The following is a 24,539-nucleotide window of genomic DNA, read 5'->3' as shown; positions in this document are numbered from 1 at the left end:
CTGAAACCTATGAATTATAAGCTCGTCAACAAAAGGTCCTAAATAAAAAAAACGGGAATTTAAGAGTTAAATGTTAAGAATAATGTGGAAGTACTTCTGAAGAATATTTACGAAACTTTAAAACGTAAGCCGAATCGATGTTTACGTTTGTTAGTGTAGTTAGTTAACGAACGTAAACAACATGTAGCTTCCTTCACATTGTTTGTATCTCCGCTGACCGAATGAACTGTGAACGTCGACGGGTGCTGTACAGCTGAAAGTCACTAGCCTCCCGCGTTTGCTCACTATAAGCGAAAGCACCAGCGAACAAGAGGGCTGGCGCGAGCAGCGGACACCACCACGGAACTCAAGTAGGGGGTCTTAGGTGTCGCGCCGAGAGCGTCGCGGCCAGGCAGTGGGCGAGTCGGGAGCCGAAGTTGAAACGCTATTGAGAGACCATCGGCGTGGTGGTAATAACGCAACATTGGAAGCCACGCGGCTGAGAGCTTTCGAGACGTAACATTTTCGCCATGTCATGGGGCGTCCCTTTACTTCGTCCGCTGATTGCGACTGAAGCCCTGTACCCAGAAAATGGCACCAACCCAGTGGTGGCCGCCACGTTTGGGCCAAACGGCAGTCCCGCTATCACAGCGCACTAAAGCCCTGCTGCGTTAAAACTTTACAATCAGTTGTTGACGGAAGTGGAAACGCTAATGATATCATAGTAATTAAAATATGTGATGTAGGGAAGTTCTGCACGATTAAATGCTATCTTAAAATCAGAAGCGGTCAACACGATGAAATTTTTAATCCTTCAGCTAGAGCAGGTTCTTAAACTTTGGTTTCATTTTCATGTTAGCAGGAATGACCTTAATAAATTTTTGTGCAAATGACTATTTAACAACAACCTCACACGTTTTTGTAACAAGCATTTACAATTATTTTGAAATAACTTGTAGTATAACCCTTACGGAACTAAGTTTGCCGGCCGGGGTGGCCGAGCGGTTCTGCCTGGGGCATGGATGTGTGTGATGTCCTTAGGTTAGTTCGGTTTAAGTAGTTCTAAGTTCTAGGGGACACATGACCTTAGAAGTTAAGTCCCATAGTGCTCAGAGCCATTTGAACCATTTGAACCAACTAAGTTTTTGATAAATGCGTCGCAGCATTATCAGAATGAAAGGTTCAGATTACATTAAGTTAACGCTTACATTTTATAATGCCAATAAACTAATGAAATGAATGGATATCAACAAAAAATAATGTTTACAATTATTTAATATCTCATTTTGCATTTCTCGAGCTCGTACTCTTGCTACTGTATTTTGACTTTGCTGTCATCTGAACAAGCCTATTATGCTTTTTCACGAGTGTATATGTATGTTTGTTGTAATGAATGTGGACGGTTTCGTCTGCAACGGAGTGACAGGACGGTGCCGATCTCTAATAGTTCAGTTCACAACTGGAAACGCAGAAGTAGTTCTTCGTTCACACGAAAATTTTTTCACTTCCCTTGTCCCGGTCTAATACAAATGTTCAACTCGCATGTTTGATTTCAGAGTCCTAATGCGGCCGCCGTCAGAAAAATTTCCCTGCGCATACATAGAAAACTGTTTCTGAAGCATGCATTCAATGATGACTGAATGCACAGTTTTTAAAGTTGGTTGATCTACCGATTTCTTTACATTCTGATCCTCTTGTGTAAAGAGGTCCCGCTCATTTCTCCCAAATGTCGTACCTCCTTTTAATTTGCTGCATAGTTCTCCCAGCCAGGTAACAGACTGTTTTCCTCGGGCAGCGTATCCTCCTTGTGACTAACATATAAGGCCTGAAGTAATTTATACATTGTTTCGTCAAAAGTACGCCAGTATTCTATATCATCTACTAGAAATTCAGCTTCTGCTTTCTCGTAATCCGTGTAACGACTAGAGCGAATATACTGTGAAATAGCTGCAAGGACAGGACAGCATTTTTCTAAGTAATGTGCTGAAAACATGTTTTAGTGCACCTTGTGACACTCTACACAATGCAACGCACAGGAATCTCTTCTCACACAAAAGATAATCCTCCAGCAGACTGGACTGCGTTCCAAGCACCTCATTTGCCAATTTTAATATTTTCAAATAAAACAAAAACATTCTCCAAGAACGGCACATCACCTTGTATCTCTCCTCTACTGCAACGAAAATAGGTTTTCTATTTCTTGACTTCATTAGTCTAAACAAATGAAAGATGGTTTCTACTATGTATGCAGTCGTCAAAACAAAATCTTCAAGTATTTTCTGCTCAAGTGCATACTTTACTGTCGCCGCAACGCCATAGTTCAAGAGTGTCTAGGCTTCATTTTCTCGTAATGGCCAGATCTTACCACATCTTCCGTCAGGTCCCAAGCAATGTTTCGTTTGTTCTTTGTGTCAGCACCATAAATTTAAGGACGAGTTGAATTCGAACAACTGGAACTAGAAGTTTATTAATCTGTACATTGCCGTTTGGAAATTGTATCTAAATTTGACACATTATTTCCCAAGTTATTCAAACTGTGAGGTACGTTTAGCACAAATCACAGTTTCTTTTCCTAAGAACAAGAATGTTGGCAGTACTTTTTTGTTTAGTGATATTTACCAGTTACAGTGCCACATTACGCTATAAGGCTAGATTTTGTCCAATCACATCGCTCGTTCGGCCAATACCTTAACACCTCTTAATATAGTCCCACTTTCCGGGAAATTATACCCAACAACTTGCTTCCATAGTAGCTGTAATAATTCTCTCTCTCTCTCTCTCTCTGAGAGTCAGTCAGTCTACATTTTATTCTCTAAAATGATTAAATGAAAACATGCATTGTACAATACTTGTTATTGGTTTGCACTGTTGCCTCTTACATGTAAAAGAAGTTATGATAAGACTTTATAGCAAGTTGCGCTAGGAGATCCTACCAGTAACTATATGAACCTTCAAGTTACAACTGGCGCCTAGGTACGCTTTCATTATTGACTTTCAAATCAAATCCAACGCAAAGTGTCTCTCTTCATTCATGTTAAAGATAACCTCAATGAGAAATTGGAAGAATTTTTTCGAAACACGTTGTATATCTTTGTGTCGACACGAATCTTTTCTGTGATAGTCAGATAACATCGATCGCCAAACATCGTTCGCGCCTTAGTTCATACTGCAACTACATGGGTTGGACAAAACAAAGCGAGAAATGAATGCTTGAACATAAATGCAGATGCTAGTCAAGCCTGCAGATTGTGCTATGACTACGAAAGACTATCTGTGCAATGTTCTCAACATGTTTCAAGTGACAGTCGTGTTCAGAATAATGTTCAATGTAGTTCCGAGTTCATTATGTCGCAGCTGAGTCAGATCGAACGTTGGAAAATTGTTGGTAGTGGCATGGTGGGTGCTTTCGTAACCAAGTTAGTGGAAGGATTTAGTGTTTCAAGAGGCACCTTGTCGAAGAATTACAACGCATACAGAGTAATCGGAAAAAACATCATCCGCTAAGTCACAACGCGGACAAACTGGGTGCCGAGTGATCGTGACACACAGTCACTAAAGAGGATTGTGACGAAAAATAAGAGTACAGCTGCAAAAGTCGCTAAAGAACTAAATGCAGCAATCGCCAACCAAGTCAGCACAAAACACGAAGGGAGCTTCATAAGCATGGAGCTGTAGGATGAGCTGGAATTGGAAAACCAGTCACCCGTAAAGGAAAACATGCTGCCGAAACCATAAAACCTGGACTATGGTCCAATGAGACTAGTTTATTCGGTCGAATGAGTTTTGTTTCATACTGTATCCAATTTCTGGCCGAGGTGGCGTCCCAAGAGTGAAACTAGGCGGACGTTCGGTGATGCTTTGGGCAGGCATACCGTGGTATTCCGTGAGCCCCACAGGTAATCTCTAGGTCGCAGTTCTGTCAAGGCTTAGCTGATATTTTTTTCCGAATGGCGATGCTGCGTTCCAAGACGACACAGCCTCTAGAACACAGCTCGCATAATTTCGTTAGCGTGAGAATGCATTGTCCCAGCACCTGCCCTGGCAGACCTTTCTGGGTCTTCTCTGCAGACAATGGTGCGCGATTGTCGTCCTTATCCATCATCGTTATCTGAGCTTGCCAGTATTTTGCAGAAAGAATGGTATAGGATTCCCCTGAAAACAATACAGGGCCTGTATTTATCCATTCCGAGAAGACTGCAAGCTGTTTTGAATGCTAAGGGTTCAAATGGCTCTGAGCACTATGGGACTTAACATCTTAGGTCATCAGTCCCCTAGAACTTAGAACTACTTAAACCTAACTAACCTAAGGACATCACACAACACCCAGCCATCACGAGGCAGAGAAAATCCCTGACCCCGCCGGGAATCGAACCCGGGAACCCGGGCGTGGGAAGCGAGAACGCTACCGCACGACCACGAGATGCGGGCGAATGCTAAAGATTTTTCTACTTCGTATTAGGCATGGTATTCCGTCGTGTTGGTACTTGACAAGGGATCCGCGCCTCAGTGAATAAGATAAAATAATTTTTCATTTCTCAGGTCAGTGCTCAAGTAGAACTGCCGTGACAACCTGCAGCGTGTAGTACCATGATCAGCGTACTATGCGGCGTGGTGATGGAAAGGCTGCTTCGCAGTGAGCAGAACTTCTCGGATGTACCTTACCGGTTGCTGGAAAGAGAGAGAGAGAGAGAGAGAGAGGGAGAGGGAGGGAGGGAGGGGAAGCTAGTTTCTTTTGGCAACTCAGGGAATAAGCCCTGCTAGAACCTCCCTGTAACCTATTTCTGTGGATACATTTCACACACAGTAAGGGTCCAGCAATGTGCATTGCCCCTTTATTGCAAATGAGAGGAACATAGTCCGTCTAACGACACGGCATCTTCATTAAGTTGTTATTTCATGCGCACCGGTTACCTCATCAGAAACTGCTGGATGGAACACGAATATTCATTGGAACCGTGGCTACAGACGTCATATTCCCTATTCCCTCTCGCGCCAGTTCCCGCTTTACATTTTTCCTGGGCTGTGGTTGGCTAGTTGTACAGCTGCCGTGAAATGAACACGTTGGCTCACAGACAGAGGGCGTTAATTTCCGCAACACCTGGGCTGTGAAATAGCTTCGGTCCCTGCAACAGCTGCTCTCTCTCTCTCTCTCTCTCTCTCTCTCTCTCTCCCCCTCTCTACAAATACACGCGAGGCATCAGGGACGTGGGGAAGAAGGGAAATGGTCTGAGCGTCAACGACAGCAACTGGATAAAGAGAGAGGTTTGTGCGTTGCGATTCGCTCGATAACGTGCCAAGTCATTCAGAACAATATTCACTGTAACACGTGTACAGATAATGAGACGAAACAGGTGTTTCACAGTCTTACTCATTTCACATCTTTCGTCTCGTTGACTGGCTTAGCTTCTCGACTTATACTCTGCAAACCATTGCGAAGTGCATGGCAGGTGGTCTGTCCACTGTATCAGTTAATAGGGTTTTTTCTCGTTCCATTCACTTGTTGAGCACTGCAAGAATGATTCTTTAAATGCCTCAATGCGTGCTATAATTAATCTAATTTTGTCTTCACGATCCCTATTTGAGCGATAATTGGGGGTTTTAGTATATTCCTAGTCATAATTAAAAGCCGGTTCTTGACGCTTTGTACGTAAGCTTCCTCGGGATAGTTCCAGCCTGTTCTTAAGAGACTGTTTGAACATCTTACAAGGAACCGCTTGCGTGCGAAGTCGCAAATGACCAACGATGCTTACGGCATTCGATGCCCCACATATTGTCTACCATGAAACCAAAATATTGGCTGCTAATGGCAACCGGGGACCGGGACTGGAGATATCCAATCATGAGTACAGCATCAGGCTACGGAGTATAGTTCTGCTTAGTCGACAAGTAACTCACAACAGAGCCACAGTGCTAGTGCTGTTGATATAACGCAGAGCAATGGCAAAGATAAACAAAGCCAACATTACATTATATCTCCAACAACAGTTGCCGAAGTTGACATTTCGTCAGAAAAGAACTCAAGGAATATCGTGGAATGAGAAAAAAGTGGCACATGAAATATTAGCGTTCTTGCGAGATGAGTGGATGGAATGTATGGTGGTGGTGGTGGTTAGTGTTTAACGTCCCGTCGACAACGAGGTCATTAGAGACGGAGCGCAAGCTCGGGTGAGGGAAGGATTGGGAAGGATATCGGCCGTGCCCTTTCAAAGGAACCATCCCGGCATTTGCCTGAAACGATTTAGGGAAATCACGGAAAACCTAAATCAGGATGGCCGGAGACGGGATTGAACCGTCGTCCCCCCGAATGCGAGTCCAGTGTGCTAACCACTGCGCCACCTCGCTCGGTGGAATGTATGGTGCCGTATACGCTCGGCTGTGAGGACAATGTACTCGTCTTTGAGGAGTACTTATAACGATACGTGCTTAACAAGTGAAAGTGATATTGAAACAGGGAGCCACGAATCCCGTCCCAGTGAAACGTAATAAAGGACTATCGTTGTCCAAGGAGCAGGACCCAGACAAAATTTTGTACATGGAAGATAATCCGCAGCGTAGCAAAAACACCGATTTCGAGTAAGTCCGCAATAATATGACCGTGTGGTGCTTAAGAAAAACTATATGTATTCGGGACAGGACAAGATGCACTTGGTACAAAAACTGCGATTCAAAGATGCTCGACACAGTTTACAACATGTGCATGATACTGACCTACTACGTTACGCACAACAAATTGGGCACGACCTAGATAACGGTGATTTCAATGGAGTCAGTAGATAGTTGCATAGCTCCGTACAGTCCTAGTATTCGAAGACGTAAGATAACGAAATTTCCAAAAAAACGTTAACTTGACGAAGCACAGCAAACTACTGAACAGGTCCGAAAATTTATAGATGAGATAAAAAAATCATCCCCTCGTTCAATAAGGAATTTGTTTTCAACTCCAGCCAATGGGGGTCTGAAGAGGAAATACATATGAAAGGAACCTTGGAAATAAGAGCTACCAAGAGAGTTGTATCAAGATCAGCTAACATCAGGGCCTTAACGCTTTCGTATACTATTATGCTGATTGTTAATTTCGATGGTAAATTGGCTGGAAAGTTAGAAAATTTTTTATTGTGCTGCGAGAAGTAATTAAATCAAGTGTTGAAACCATTCTTAACTCTAGCACGTGCAATCTGAATATCGATTGACCATCTGTGTGCATGTTCAAGGTGTTCAATTAGCCAAATATTAAGCATTTACAGTGTTACCCTATTTAATAATAAAATATTAATTAGGTAACTGAATATTCCTATATAACTAATAGACAACTTCATAGACGGGTCCAAAAAATTTTACGGTGTCAATGTAATGTAATGTAATGTAATGTTAATGCGGGGTAAGCTTTACCATTGCCAACATATGTCTGTACTCCCATAGATCGCATAGATAGGTATATTACATTGACACCGTAAAAAGTTAAGTTCACGTCTTGTCCCAACAAGTAACTATCACACAGTTTATGCGCAGGCACAACGTATTGCGTCCGCCTAAGCGGGCCTCATGACGCTACGGTCAGTTCCAGTACAGAACTCGTGGCTGCCGCATCGCGATAATTAAGTGGGGCTGAGTTAGTTCCAGATAAGTTTTACATTCTGACGATAATTTATGGATTTGTAGTTTTAGCTTGACGATGTCCACTATGGACAAATGATAGATACTGTTATTCTCAAGATGGTTGGGTTATCCCGACTGAAACCTAGGTAAATTTCTAGGTAAACGGTGCAACTGAGGCTGTTCATTATTAAAATTAATATTAATATTTATACAGGGCCGCGAAATGTTGAAGATATTCACATTCATAAATGGTTTCAAGCTAGCTCACTGTCATTAAACTATGAGAAGACTCACTATATGCAGTTCAGAACATGTAAGAGATTTCCTTCCAGCATGTGTATAACATATGAAGACATGCAGATCGAAGAGTTTGACAGTGTTAAATTTCTGGGATTACAACTCGATAATAAATTCAGTTGGGAAGAGCATACCACAGAACTGCTGAAGCGCCTAAACAAGTCTGTATTTGCAGTGAGAATGGTGTCAGATGTAAGACATATAAATATAAAAAAAACTTGCATACCTTGCTTTCTTTCATTCCATTATGTCATATGGAATCATATTCTGGGGTAACTCATCAAACCGAGGAAAAGTTTTTAGGGTGAAAAAACTTAACTTAGTGATAAGAATCATTTGTGGTGTAAATTCAAAAACAACATGTAGAACCTGTTCAAAGAACTTTGTATTCTAACTACTGCTTCTCAGTATATTTATTCCTTAATGAAATTTGTTTCAAGTAATGTATCTCTATTTCTAACCAATAGCTGAATACATCATATTAATACTAGGAATAAAAACAATCTACATAAAGACCTAAAATCACTTACCTTGATGCAAAAAGGGGTCCAATACTCAGGAACACACATTTTTCAATAAACTGCCAGCAACCATTAAAAAACTTGGTTTCATATAAAACACGGTTTAAACAGAATATGAAAGACTTCTTGATAGGCAACTCCTGCTCTATAGATGAATAACAGAGACTGTTAAGCCATGTAAAAGTTAGATTTCGGTTTTGACAGCACTTGGCCACAACAGTCAAGATTAGGTATTTTGTGTATGATAAATTTATTAATAGCCCATAGTAATGTTTCATTCTGACAACGTGTTAATTCTGTAAATATTAGCTGTTCCACTTTACAGCATTGTATTCACCTATTTCGACAATCTCCTGACAAATGACCAGAGTAGTAAGTATTATATTCAAATGTTTTACATTTTCATGTTATACTTTCTGACATGTTCCACAACCACGAGGACATCTCATTTTTTGGGACTATGGAACGAAAACTGAATCTAATCTAAAAGCATGGTTACTGGTAATGATACGTGACCCCTGATGCCCCTTCCAATCAGCATTTAACATTGTATTTTAGTGTATATCCTCTCTATTCCGACTTAATTCCTACTACAACCAAAAACATATTTGCTTACTTCACCTTCACTGAACCTTGCCATGACCTTGTATGATGTATCATTTTATACGTAAAATTTGCCGCCCTTTTCAAATCTTAAATCAAATATTAGAGTTCCCAATTAAATAAAACCATTTTAACCTCCAACTGATCTTGAAAATCACGTTCACGGTCACGGCCATTAGTGGTAATGCCTAACCCTCTTCGCCACCTAAAACTTTTGTCTACCACATTTTGCTGTATCTCACTCCATCCTGATTTATTCCCGATTATGGATTAAAATGGTGCACACTTTACATATGCAGACTGAAGCGACGATCGAACATTTGTATGCCTCCGTTCACTTGGCATTCCGTCTAAACACTAACAGCATAGCGGTGTTCTGTACAACTGCATTGGAATAGCACTTCAGCAATGAACGAAATGGGGGGTCCTACCTGAAACGCAAGCATAGATGCTTTAATCGGTTGGAGTTGCAGGGCTGACGCGTGAATGGGAATTTGGATTGAGAAGGGAAGCGAGCTAGGGTACTCCGAGCAGTTGTGCGAAGCCACTGTGCTGGGATGGCTTAGTGGTCAGCGCATCTGCCTTGTGAGCAGGAGGCCTGGGTTCGAATCCCGGTCTTGATACAAATATTCGTTCCTCGCTTCAGTCTGTGGAAGCTCTTTACAGCGACAAACTGTGTTAAATGTCTGTATGTGCAAATGTTTTTCTGACTTGTGTTGCAAACAAGTATTTTATCTGTAAAAACTGTACTCAATATTCAAGAGGAGAGACTAATTGTTGTAAGATTTTGTGACGGTATTTGGAAACAAAGCAATGAAACCTCATAAATTATTGACGACAACACGTCAGAACGACTGTCCACCGGACGAAGAGAGAGTAAATCTCCTTAAAAACGTTGTGGATACGTTATATGAAATTAATGGCACATTCCGGGTGTTTTCATTGTAGTTTAATTTTTAGTAGCCCCGTACTTCATTTCCAGTATGGATGTTGCTTACGAACGGCTTCGTGGAACCATCGAAAGTTAATGTAACCTTATTTATTCACAGACAACTACTTTCAGTTAAGCGACCGTCTTCGTGTCACGTATAATACACTCCTGGAAATTGAAAAAAGAACACCGTGAATTCATTGTCCCAGGAAGGGGAAACTTTATTGACACATTCCTGGGGTCAGATACATCACATGATCACACTGACAGAACCTCAGGCACATAGACACAGGCAACAGAGCATGCACAATGTCGGCACTAGTACAGTGTATATCCACCTTTCGCAGCAATGCAGGCTGCTATTCTCCCATGGAGACGATCGTAGAGATGCTGGATGTAGTCCTGTGGAACGGCTTGCCATGCCATTTCCACCTGGCGCCTCAGTTGGACCAGCGTTCGTGCTGGACGTGCAGACCGCGTGAGACGACGCTTCATCCAGTCCCAAACATGCTCAATGGGGGACAGATCCGGAGATCTTGCTGGCCAGGGTAGTTGACTTACACCTTCTAGAGCACGTTGGGTGGCACGGGATACATGCGGACGTGCATTGTCCTGTTGGAACAGCAAGTTCCCTTGCCGGTCTAGGAATGGTAGAACGATGGGTTCGATGACGGTTTGGATGTACCGTGCACTATTCAGTGTCCCCTCGACGATCACCAGTGGTGTACGGCCAGTGTAGGAGATCGCTCCCCACACCATGATGCCGGGTGTTGGCCCTGTGTGCCTCGGTCGTATGCAGTCCTGATTGTGGCGCTCACCTGCACGGCGCCAAACACGCATACGACCATCATTGGCACCAAGGCAGAAGCGACTCTCATCGCTGAAGACGACACGACTCCATTCGTCCCTCCATTCACGCCTGTCGCGACACCACTGGAGGCGGGCTGCACGATGTTGGGGCGTGAGCGGAAGACGGCCTAACGGTGTGCGGGACCGTAGCCCAGCTTCATGGAGACGGTTGCGAATGGTCCTCGCCGATACCCCAGGAGCAACAGTGTCCCTAATTTGCTGGGAAGTGGCGGTGCGGTCCCCTACGGCACTGCGTAGGATCCTACGGTCTTGGCGTGCATCCGTGCGTCGCTGCGGTCCGGTCCCAGGTCGACGGGCACGTGCACCTTCCGCCGACCACTGGCGACAACATCGATGTACTGTAGAGACCTCACGCCCCACGTGTTGAGCAATTCGGCGGTACGTCCACCCGGCCTCCCGCATGCCCACTATACGCCCTCGCTCAAAGTCCGTCAACTGCACATACGGTTCACGTCCACGCTGTCGCGGCATGCTACCAGTGTTAAAGACTGCGATGGAGCTCCGTATGCCACGGCAAACTGGCTGACACTGGCGGCGGCGGTGCACAAATGCTGCGCAGCTAGCGCCATTCGACGGCCAACACCGCGGTTCCTGGTGTGTCCGCTGTGCCGTGCGTGTGATCATTACTTGTACAGCCCTCTCGCAGTGTCCGGAGCAAGTATGGTGGGTCTGACACACCGGTGTCAATGTGTTCTTTTTTCCATTTCCAGGAGTGTATTATATCAAGGCTCCTTAGAGTCAGTTTCAACTGCAGCATCAGTCACATATACTTGGACTTAAAACAGTTACGTATTTGACGTAAATAAACCTTCCACGACCTTTATGTGGTACTACTCCTTAACTGGGTGACGGTCACTTGACTGAAAGCAGTTGTCTGTGAATAAATATTATTACAATAGCTATAGGTACGTCAATGAAGCTTTGTTTTAAATGCATACACAGAAGATACACTGGATGTTACTAAATCGAGGCGAACTGATGGTTGTTTCTCCAATCCGTATTTCTCCTATCTCCAGAATACTCGTAAATTTATTTTTAGTCACACAGATAAGAAATACAGGGAACCTACATCAGCGTTCTCCCATTCGTATTGGTATGGCATCAAAGCGAACTTCGAGTTTATCATTGCGTAACATGTCATACCTTGCCTGATCAGTTTGTGGTTTTGACTGGTGTTGTTCACGAGAGATTTGACGTCATGCCTCCTCCCGCCTAGAGCTGCGAGAAAGAAAGTCAGTCTCAGCAAATCGAAAATGCTGCATTATAATGGGATATCAGAGAAGAAAAAACGCTTTTCCTCAAAAATCCCTCGGGAGGTTCGTCAAGGAACGGTTTCGCCGAGACATTGGGCGCTTAGGTAATGAATTCGGCTCACGTCCAGATATTAAATATCTCCCCGGTGTTAAGCGCCCTGTAAAACTTTTCGACTTACCGAAATGAAGAAAGGCATTTTCGGCACGAGAGAACAGACGAGAAGGAAATCCGCTTAGAGGTAGGGAAAAGTTGCACGCTTTCTACAGAAAAAAAACTTTTTATGAAAGGTATCTTTTAATCAGTGCCATATCAATCGAACACCGCGATATTAAGACAATTTAAAAGGGACGGTCGGCTATGCAGTAGCGGCGGGGCACCGGGAAAGCTAAGTCTTTCCGGGAGTCCGAGCGCCGGCATAGTTCAAGGAGCGAGTTACACTTTGCACGGGGGGGGAGGGGGCAGTAGCAGTCCTTCTACCCGGAGCTGCAGGGCTGTGATCCGGAGAGAACAGCTGCGCCGCTGTACTTCGGTTGTTTCCTCTACTGTCAGTCAAGTCAGATGTCGGGCAGGTTCCCGCAACTAGTCCACAGGGACCGATGACCGTAGCAGTCTGGTCCCTTTAATCCCACAAACCAAACCAAACCAACTAGTCCACAGCGATTTCCTCCTTTCGTATACTAAACACTAGAAAATGGCTGGTTTTCCAGAACACTTTGCCAGTGAACTATGTTCGATTCTCCAAACATTTTTATTCAAGATAACGAAAGAAAACTTATTTTCAACTTCTTTTGACATCTTAGCTATTTTTTATGAAGTCGCCGTTGAAATTTAAGCATTTGTCGGAGAGCTCTATAGTTTCGCTACGCCTTCAGCAAATTCAGTCTCCGTCAAATTGTTGAACATGTGGCGGATTGCGCTACTTGTCATATCAGAAAGTTCTTTACATGTTCCCGCGTACTATAGGTTGGAACAGAGACCAACGCAATTTAAAAAAAGTTTTAGTCTATAGGCGCAATTCTTTTTTATTTTGCCAGTAGACAAAAGAAAAAATACGGCTATACACTGAATTTTTTTTTAATAACCCTCATCATTCAAGTGTCAATCATACACAACACAGGCGACGCAAGAAGACCGAATGAAGGTCAAGACACGCAATTTTTGAAGATTGTGACTAGCATGGCGGTTGCTTTTCCTTTCAGTTGGCAGAATGAAAACGTCTACAAAGGTCAAGGAAATCCGTTAAACAGACTTAAAGCACACAACAAAAGCGCAGTGTGTCAATGAAATGGAAAATGTGACTAAACCGACTGACGAAGGAATAAGTGCCTTCGCCTGAAGATAAAAAGCAAGAAACTTGCTGAAACGTTGCTGGAGAACAACACATTGACTCGGCTGTCAACCCGAGAAGATTTTATCACTGCTGTCAGTGTTTCCTCCGGGACTATGTAACTTTCGTAAAATGAAGAACAACCGGCTTCAGTCACAATCGTGATTTTATTTCAATGCACGATGCATTTCGAGCCCAGGGGGCTCACCTTCAGAGGATTTCACAGTCTGCATCATTTTTGATAGATAATGCCTTCAGGAAAATTAAAGAGATCTTTTGAGAAAAGAGAACCACCTGTATGAATATCAAGAGCTCAGATGGAAAACCAGTACTAAGCAAAACGGGAAAGCAGAAAGATGGAAGAAATATACAGATGGTCTATAAAAGGGCGATGTACTTGAGGGCAATACTATAGAAATGAAAGAGGACGTAGATGAACATGAGATGGGAGATATGATACCACGTGAAGAATTTGACAGAGCACTGAAAAATCTACGTCAAAAAAGACCCCGGGAATAGACAACATTTCATTAGAGCTACTGATAGCATTGGGAGAGCCAGTCCTGACAAAACCATCTGGTGAGCAAGATGTATGAGACAGGCGAAATTCCCTCAGACTTCATGAAGAATATAATAATTCTAATCCCAAAGAACGTAGATGTCGACATACGTGAAAATGACCGAACTATCAGTTTAGTAAATCATGGCTGCAAAACACTAATACGAATTCTTTACAGGCGAATGTAAAAACTGGTAGAAGCCGAACTCGGGGAAGATCAGTTTGGATTCCGTAAAAATGTTGGAACACGCGAGGCAATACTGACCCGACGAATTATCTTAGAAGATAGATTAAGGAAAAGCAAACCTACATTTTTAGCATTTGTAGACTTGGAGAAAGCTTTTGACAAAGCCGACTGGAATATTCTTTTTAAAATTCTGAAGGTGGGAGGGGTAAAATACAGGGAGCGAAAGGCTATTTACAATTTATACAGAATGGCAGTTATAAGAGTAGAGGGACATGAAAGGCGAGCAGTGGTTGAGAAGGGAGTGAGACAGGGTTGTAGCCTATCTCCGATGCTATTCATTCTGTATATTAAGCACGCAGTAAAGGAAACAAAAGAAAAATTTGGACCAGGAATTAAAATCCATGGAGAAGAAATAAAAACTTTGAAGTTTGCCGATGACACTGTAATTCTGTTAGGACAGCAAAGCACCTGGAAGAGCAATTGAACATCAACAAAAGCAAAACGAGGATAGTGGAATGTAGTCGAAAGAAGTTAGGTGATGCTGAGGTGATTAGATAAGGAAATGAGACACATAATGTAGTAGATGAGTTTTGCTATGTGGGGAGCAAAGTAACTGATGATGGTCGAAGTAGAGAGAATATAAAATGTAGACTGGCAATGGCAAGGAAAGCGTTTCTGAAGAAGAAAAATTTTTTAACATCTAGTATAGATTTAAGTGCAGGAAGTCTTTTCTGAAAGTATTTGTATGGAATGTAGCCATGTATGGAATGAAACATGTACGATAAATACACTCCTGGAAATGGAAAAAAGAACACATTGACACCGGTGTGTCAGACCCACCACACTTGCTCCGGACACTGCGAGAGGGCTGTACAAGCAATGATCACACGCACGGCACAGCGGACACACCAGGAACCGCGGTGTTGGCCGTCGAATGGCGCTAGCTGCGCAGCATTTGTGCACCGCCGCCGTCAGTGTCAGCCAGTTTGCCGTGGCATACGGAGCTCCATCGCAGTCTTTAACACTGGTAGCATGCCGCGACAGCGTGGAAATGAACCGTATGTGCAGTTGACGGACTTTGAGCGAGGGCGTATAGTGGGCATGCGGGAGGCCGGGTGGACGTACCGCCGAATTGCTCAACACGTGGGGCGTGAGGTCTCCACAGTACATCGATGTTGTCGCCAGTGGTCGGCGGAAGGTGCACGTGCCCGTCGACCTGGGACCGGACCGCAGCGACGCACGGATGCACGCCAAGACCGTAGGATCCTACGCAGTGCCGTAGGGGACCGCACCGCCACTTCCCAGCAAATTAGGGACACTGTTGCTCCTGGGGTATCGGCGAGGACCATTCGCAACCGTCTCCATGAAGCTGGGCTACGGTCCCGCACACCGTTAGGCCGTCTTCCGCTCACGCCCCAACGTCGTGCAGCCCGCCTCCAGTGGTGTCGCGACAGGCGTGAATGGAGGGACGAATGGAGACGTGTCGTCTTCAGCGATGAGAGTCGCTTCTGCCTTGGTGCCAATGATGGTCGTATGCGTGTTTGGCGCCGTGCAGGTGAGCGCCACAATCAGGACTGCATACGACCGAGGCACACAGGGCCAACACCCGGCATCATGGTGTGGGGAGCGATCTCCTACACTGGCCGTACACCACTGGTGATCGTCGAGGGGACACTGAATAGTGCACGGTACATCCAAACCGTCATCGAACCCATCGTTCTACCATTCCTAGACCGGCAAGGGAACTTGCTGTTCCAACAGGACAATGCACGTCCGCATGTATCCCGTGCCACCCAACGTGCTCTAGAAGGTGTAAGTCAACTACCCTGGCCAGCAAGATCTCCGGATCTGTACCCCATTGAGCATGTTTGGGACTGGATGAAGCGTCGTCTCACGCGGTCTGCACGTCCAGCACGAACGCTGGTCCAACTGAGGCGCCAGGTGGAAATGGCATGGCAAGCCGTTCCACAGGACTACATCCAGCATCTCTACGATCGTCTCCATGGGAGAATAGCAGCCTGCATTGCTGCGAAAGGTGGATATTCACTGTACTAGTGCCGACATTGTGCATGCTCTGTTGCCTGTGTCTATGTGCCTGTCGTTCTGTCAGTGTGATCATGTGATGTATCTGACCCCAGGAATGTGTCAATAAAGTTTCCCCTTCCTGGGACAATGAATTCACGGTGTTCTTATTTCAATTTCCAGGAGTGTAGTTTAGACAAGAAAAGAATAGAAGCCTTCGAAATGTGGTGCTACACGAGAATGCTGAAGATTGGATGGGTACATCACGTAAGTAATGAGGAGGTACTGAATGATATTTGGGAGAAGAAGACATTGTGGCACAACCTGACTAAAAGAAGGAAATGGTTGGTAAGACACGTTCTGAGGCATCGAAGGATCACCAGTTTAGTATTGGAGGATATCTTGGAGGGTAAAAATAGTAGAGGTAGACCAAAAGATGAATACAATAAGCAAATTCAGAAGGATGTAGGTTGCAGTCGTTACTCAGAGATGAAGAAGCTTGCACAGGATAGATTAGCATGGAGAGCTGCATCAAACCAATCTCTGGACTGAAGACCAAAACAACACAGTAAGAGTAAACATGTTTACGTGTATAGAGACACGTTTCATTCTACAGCACAGTGTGTAAACAAAGGTTAAAAGAAGTGAAACAAGTTCAGATGTAAAGGCGCTACTGGCTCAAATGGCTCTGAGCACTATGCGGCTTAACTTCTGAGGTCATCAGTCGCCTAGAACTTAGAACTAATTAAAGCTAACTAACCTAAGGACATCACACACATCCATGCCCGAGGCAGGATTCGAACCTGTGACCGTAGCGGTCGCTCGGTTTCAGACTGTAGCGCCTAGAATCGCGCGGTCACTCTGGCCGGCAAGGTGCTACTGTTTTATAAATACACAGCAGTTATTATTTCAAAGAAGATATTTGTGGATACATCAAATGTGGTTTCTTTTTATCAAATGGCAGAACTTTTAAATACCTGTTCCTTTAAGAAAAAAATAACTTTTAAATAACGGAAAAAGCTGTGGCTGTTGAATTCTCTTTCTTCAGTCACCGTGTTTTCAGAAGATTTTCCTTTCATAAATTATTTCTGACTGTTCTAGTAGACAATTTTTTTTACAATGGTTTTCTGTGAAGTGTACAGTTAAGCTGCTGTGGATGTTAACTTAGTCTGTATCTGTTAAGGTACATGTGGTTGGCTACTGTGGATTTGTCAAAGTGTTTAGGTCTAAATGCATCACTCTGTTCTTTGTAACGTGTGTGGAAAGTAATGTAAAATGAAGGGCAGCTGTTATATTGCAATTCATATATTCTACCACGTTCTGTTACTGGGGTGTTACCGGTATGAGGTAAGTGGTGGCCGAATTTGTTGTTTGTGGAGAATAATATTTTACTATTGGTGTTTCTAAATAAGTTAGCAATTTTTTGTGATGCTGTACCTAATTAGGGAATAGTTGTGAATAAATGTGTTGGATAAGTTGTTATTCCTGCAGTGCTTCTATTACTGATGCTGGTTTGTATTACTTTGAATAGTTTGTTATATGATTTATCTGAATACTTATCGCAAATCCTTTGATCATATAAATTTTTCTGTTAAGACTTTATGTTTCAAAGGTAAAATGCGTGCCGTAATCAAGATGGATTAAATGGACCAAGTCTTCCCCTCCAAAAAATTTTATTTAATTGCTAAAAAACTGGGTATTATAGAAGATATGTGAATAACACACTACTTCTACTTTATGACACAAAAGATGAACTTGATGAGCTTCTCACATAATTCAATTCAATACACAATAACATTAGGTTCACAATAGGACATGAAACAAATCAATCTATAAATTCCTTGGACCTCACAGTTGTTAACGGATAACAAGAACATGATTGTTACATCCTACACTCATATAACAATACATGAATCATCACACGCCGGCCGTGGTGGTCTAGCGGTTCTAGGCGCTCAGTCCGGAACCGCGCGACTGCTACGGTTGCGGGTTCGAATCCTGCCTCGGGCATGGATGTGTGTGATGTCCTTAGGTTAGTTAGGTTTAAGTAGTTCTAAGTTCTAGGGGACTGATGACCACAGCTGTTAAATCCCATAGAGCTCAGAGCCATTTGAACCATTTGAATCATCACACCATCCAAACACCCCCAAGCATGCTGCATTTATATCCATATTTAATAGGGCGCGCCGGCCGGAGTGGCCATGCGGTTCTAGGCGCTTCAGTCTGGAACCGCGCCACCGCTACGGTCGCAGTTTCGAATCCTGCCTCGGGCACGGATATGTGTGATGTCCATAGGTTAGTTAGGTTTAATTAGTTCTAAGTTCTAGGCGACTGATGACCTCAGAAGGTAAGTCGCATAGTGCTCGGAGCCATTTGAACCATTTTTTAATAGGACGCACAACAGCTTAACTGCACACCTAACAGAAAACCATAGTAAAAAAGAACTTTGCTTGAACATTTAGAAATAATTTTACACAAATAAAAATTTTCTGAAAACATGTTGAATGAATACAGAGAATTTTGCAGCCACAGTTTTTTCAATGATTTTAAAAGTTTATTTTTTTCTTAAAGAAACATATTTAATAATGATATCATTTGATAATAAAATCCACAGTGGACACATTCAAAAATATTTGTTTTGTATATGATCTTCTGTGTAAGTAATAGTTTTGTATCTTCTTTGAAATAATAACACCTGTGTATTTATAGTAATGCAGCATCTTTACATTTGAAATTATTGGACTTGTTTTAACTTATGTTTATAAAACATGCCGTAGAATGAAGAGTGTCTATATGTACATAAACATATTTACTCAAAGTATGCTTCAATACCACGTATCCACCATTGGAAACAGTAAGTCATTGTTCAACTTCTATTGGTTTTGTACACTTACATTCATAATGTGTCACTTTGTAGTATGCAATTATAATCTTACCTGGTATAGAATTAACCTAAATATGGAATAACCTATTTAGACTGTTAAAGCATCTCAAAATGAGCCCCCAGGAGTTGAAATGCACCGTGCAGTGAAATAAAATCACGATTGTGACCGAAGGCGGTTGTTCTTTATTTTCCGAGAGATAGTATACAACTGCATTTTGTACAGATATGACAAAAGATGTGTGACACATGCAAGGCGCAGTATCGATAGTTTATCTTATTCTATCTTTGTCTAGCTCGCGGGAACATGTTTACCCTTCCGCGCCCACAGGGAGCAGCAGGCGTCGCAAACCTCAGCGGGTGTATCATGCTCGCCGAGTCAGTCGTGTTTGGAGTTGTTTAGCACAATTAGTCCAATGACGGGCTAGACGCGCTACGATGCCATATGCTTCCATGTTGAGGCCGAGTGATTTGTTCTACTTGGCGGCTTCTGCTTCCGGTGCGACCCTGCAGTCCAGGCTTGGCTGCTAACTTCGAGAAGCGCCTTACGAAGGAAGTTAGCCAAGTATTCAAAAGTTCAAATGTTTTAAATTCCTATGGGACCAAACTGCTGAGGTCATCGGTCCCTACATTTACACACTACTGAAACTAACTTATGCTAAGAAAAACACGCACACCCATGCCCGAGGTAGAATACGAACCTCCGGCGGGAGGGGCCGCGCAATCCGTGACATAGCGCTTCAAACCAAGCGGCCCCCGCGCGGCTAGCCCATGTGGATCAATTTTGCGCACACAAGATGCAGCGCTATGAAACCGTTTCTCCAAGACGATCACAGAGAAAAAAAATTTTAAACGATTTAGTAAACGCCTTTTACTGTTTATTAATCTTACATACGTAGTTTAGATGTTATGGCGAAGCTTGTATGACTGTTTAATGTGACTGTACTATCTGTATACGGAATGGCACGAATTATGTAATGTATGGATTTACTCAGGTCTGAAGATGGTCACATGTGACCGAAATTAATTATTTAGTTAGTTAATAATACTTTTGTGATCCACGTCTGGAATTGCAACAAAACAGATGTTGTTTAACTCGAATGAAGTAAATGTTATTTTATGATTAAATGGAGATATATGTTATTTAAGAAACTATATATTTACTATTTTGGGATGGTAACGAAGCTAATAAAACTTTTGGCTGGTTTCCTGGTCAAAATTATACCTGGCACCTTATCACTTTCCTGCCTCCTTCCTATCAATAAGTTTATTGTATCCAGAGACTTGAAGATGTTGAAGTGCACCAACGAATTCAGTTGCAAATAAAAAACACGTATAAATACAGCTGAAGCTGTCACCCTTACAACACAAAGACAGGGGCTTGGTTTCAGCAAGAGAAAGGAGCTCGTCTACAAATGACACTGCTTATTAAGTGGTTATAAGCCATAGTCTCTGACTATGATGGCAGCACTGCAATGTTTCCTCAATGTCGTTAAAAAAATGGCTCTGAGCACTATGGGACTCAACTGCTGTGGTCATCAGTCCCCTAGAACTTAGAACTACTTAAACCTAACTAACCTAAGGACATCATACACATCCATGCCCGAGGCAGGATTCGAACCTGCGACCGTAGCGGTCACGCGGTTCCAGACCTTAGCGCCTAGAAACGCACGGCCATTCCGGCCGGCAAATGTCGTCAAATAATAGAACAATGAATAGGACGTGTTCGGTGTACTAGACTCAAGAATTAAGAATTATTCTAACTACCTGAAAGAAAGGAACAAATTAATCGAAGATTCTTGTCAGTTTAAAACTGTGTGCGGTAACTTCTCTGTCTCAAACTCAAATTTACTCCATAATGAACTTCGAAATGACCCGATAGACAGTTGCAACCCGTCAGCAATGATTAACCGGCAAGTAGACCGCTAGTAAACGTGCATCTTTACTGGAATGAGTGGCATGCATTGATGAGAGATACATGTTATGAAAATTGAGTCATTTGTGAATACGTAAATCGCCCGAAATAAAATCATCAAACATCTGGAGTTTAAAGTGGACAATGAGGAACGGTAAATTTTACCATTTTTCTCACATATTTATCACTACCAGACGTGAAGGAAATTACGGGTGCAGACAAAAATCCAAAGATGGACTGTTAATTGATCCCGAACCTTCCAATTTGTAGTCGGACACACAGACGCTTAACCACGGAGCCACACAAGTGATCTTTAGACAGCCAGAAATGGGAGGAGGAGGAGGAGAGAAGGAGAAGAAGAAGAAGAAGAAGAAGGAAGAAAGAAAGAAATAGCAACGAGTTTGCTCGGATGCTAACAGAGTGACAGAATTTACGGGGAAAATATTTGCAGTATTCTACAATAAAGGTATGGGTCTATATAAGAACTACAGCGATAGAGATGAAGGATAATTTGAAAACAAGTCAACAACACAGCAATGAAAACGAGATCCTTTGAGAGGCAAAAAAAAGGAAGGTATTCTTCCAGCGTTAAGATATACTGCAATAACAAAAGTTAATTATTTTTATTGAACAACGAAAGTTAATTATTTTTATTGAACAACGAGAAGGATATTAACGCTAAGCTTTAACATTTACCAAACAAAGTGGAGAGGAAATAGGGCGTATATTCACAAAGAAAGAAATAAGGTTGTGATCTAATACCAACAAGAGGTGAGAAGCGAGAACTATAGACACTATGGAACACAGTTTAATGTACGAGTTGTGTACAGAAAGTAATCGGAATTTGAATTTGTCAGATTTGCCAGGTTTTTTTCGTTATTGTGCTGGTAAACATATCTGGAAAAAGCATCTGAATAGTGTTAGCCTTATAGGATATTTTGTCTATTATCAGCTGCAACACAAAAAGAAAAAAAAACGCATAGGTTTTGGTAGTATCAGCGATCATTTATTTTGTAATAAAAGGGGATCAGAAAACTTCTTATTAAATTTTGCTATAAGAATGGAATGCAGCTAAGCAAAAGTTTAGAAATATTAACATTGCTTCTGGTGAGTCTGCTAGAAGTATGACAAGACGTTACGAGTGGTATAAACGTTTTAAATAAGGGCGACTTGACGCTCAGGTTAAAGAGTGCCTTGGATGCACCAGCACATCGTCAACCGATGAAAATGAGAAAAAGTGAAACAGATAATACTCACAGACAGAGAAATCACTAATGATGTTAGCATATCACCATGCCATATTCTTTGTTTTTTAATTTTTATTTATTTATTTATTTATTTTGCCTTCGGCTTTATACATGTGACAGCAAAATTTGCTCAGAACTGGTTGAATAACGAACAAAAACAGTGGCGAATTCAAATTGCTCAGACTCGCTAGATGAAATCAACAACAATGCATAACTACTGAAACTTATCACAACAGGTGATAAAATACGGTTTGACGGAGATGATGTCGAAACTAAAGCTCAATCATCTCAGTGTAAAATTCCGGATCACCAAGACCGGACAAAACTCGACACCTGCGGTCTCTTGTGCTTATTCTCACTGTCTTCAATTTTAACATGATACACCAAAAATGTTCAAATGTGTGTGAAATCTTATGGGGCTTAAGTGCTAAGGTCATCAGTCCCTAAGCTAGAACTAATTAAACCTAACTAACCTAAGGACATCACATACATCCATGCCCGAGGCAGGATTCGAACCTGCGACCGTAGCGGTCGCTCGGCTCCAGACAGTAGCGCCTAGAACCGCACGGCCACTCCGGCTCCTTCGCCGGGATCAGCCCATGATACACCTTAAGATCTTCCCACAAAGTCGAACGATCAATAAGCAGTACTGCTGTCAAGTTAAAGGCCGTTTGCATGAAGCAATTCGGAAAAAAATAACTGGTTTTGAGGTGAAAGAATTCATGTCAATTGTACCACGATAATGCAGCTGCTCACACTTCGTTGCTTTTGCGTGAATTTTTGGCCAGACACAATACTGTAACAATTTCGCAGCCTCTATATTCGCCAGACATGGCTCCATACAATTTTTTTGTATTCCAGGAAATACTTTAAACCCTTAAGGATCATCGATTTACAAGTATAGAAGTCAACGCTGGGAGAGGTACAAGATATCCCAAAGACAGAGATCCGGAAATACTACGGTGATTGGAAAAGACGCTGGTGTAAGTCTATAATATGTAACGGACACTATTCTGAAGCTGGATAAAAATGTCGGCAAATAAAAGAAATTCTTTCCAAAAACGAAGAATTCCAGTTTTTTTTTAATGTATCTAGTACGCCATTTCCTTCTCCATTTCATGAGACGTAGTGCAACAGCATACGATAACGTAATATCCACAGAATCATCTAAACTGGCAGGTTTAGAATCACACCACAACACAATGGTTAGTTCAAAATAGCCCATGTGTTTGGGACACGACACTATACCTCCTGGTAAGTATCGATTTAGCTAAGGTTCAAATGGCTCTGAGCACTATGGGACTTAACATCTGTGGTCATCAGTCCCCTAGAACTTAGAACTACTTAAACCTAACTAACCTAAGGACATCACACACATCCATGCCCGAGGCAGGATTCGAACCTGCGACCGTAGCAGTCGCGCGGTTCCGGACTGAGCGCCTAGAACCGCTAGACCACCGCGGCCGGCCATTTAGCTAAGGAAGAAAGCATAAGCGTTAAGTAAAGCAGAAAATAGCTCCTGCTTCGGCCTCAAGGAAAATACCTACACAAGAGTGCTGATGCGGATGTAACTGGTATTGGTTGGTATTGAAAGAGTTTCTTGTTGCAAGCTTGTTGTGACCTTGAGACACTCTGAGAAAAAGAAGTCTTTTCCTTTAGTGACAGACACCATCACGCATAATGAAACGCTTTTAAATTCGCAAAGACGCGTGGTACATGCTAATAGCACTTGCATAACACGACTTCAGCGACAGAACTGACTGCTCTAAAACCGCCTGGTTGTAAAATCTCTGCACTGCTTTGCGAGAAAAGAGTTGTTATCATCGAAGAACATTTTACTTTGGCTTCTAAATCGAACGGCAGCGACCGTTCAGTGAGACAAGGGCGAATTTTACACCACTCAGGGAACGAAATGCACCCCAAAGTTGCAGCCAGGTAAATTTTGTCAGAGAGCGTTTTCTCTCATTAGCAGGGCAGGAGTATGGTGGCTGTAGGCAGGACTGCGTAGTGCTTCATGTGCTAAAATGTCTCCATCCCTGACAGGGTTGAGAAGACGCCTTTCGTCCACGGGGAGCTGCAGTGCTGTAGCGGCATGGTTGTACAAGGGATGTTGTATCACTTTTTCTGAAAGACGAGAAAACTCAAAATCCATTGAAAAAAGCTGCTGGATTTTCCGCATTATGTTGTCAATAGAAGATTAGAACACACATTAAGGTCTAACGTCTCATTAACAATGTCACTAGAGAAGAACTGCATGCTCGGGCTGTGATCACTGGCCGTGTCCTTTTCAAAGGAAACGTACCGTCATTTGCCTTAAGTGATTTATGGATACCACCCATATATGGATTGC

General features: G+C 42.7%; 1 protein-coding gene and 1 non-coding gene across 17 annotated transcripts in view; one reads left to right on the top strand and one right to left on the bottom strand.

Moving 5' to 3' along the window:
• Nucleotides 1-24,539, bottom strand: part of LOC126179628 (calcium/calmodulin-dependent protein kinase type II alpha chain) — a 1,032,354-nt gene that overhangs the window by 410,373 nt on the left and 597,442 nt on the right. The gene's annotated exons all lie outside the window — the stretch shown is intronic.
• Trnat-ugu (transfer RNA threonine (anticodon UGU)) lies at nt 9,548-9,619 on the top strand. Its single transcript has one exon. It is a non-coding gene; the product is annotated as a tRNA-Thr (tRNA).

Source organism: Schistocerca cancellata, chromosome 1, assembly GCF_023864275.1.
Source record: "Schistocerca cancellata isolate TAMUIC-IGC-003103 chromosome 1, iqSchCanc2.1, whole genome shotgun sequence".
In the NCBI taxonomy this organism is placed as follows: domain Eukaryota; kingdom Metazoa; phylum Arthropoda; class Insecta; order Orthoptera; family Acrididae; genus Schistocerca; species Schistocerca cancellata.
The sequence above is the reverse complement of the archived record's forward strand: the minus strand, read 5'-3'. Positions and strand labels throughout refer to the sequence as shown.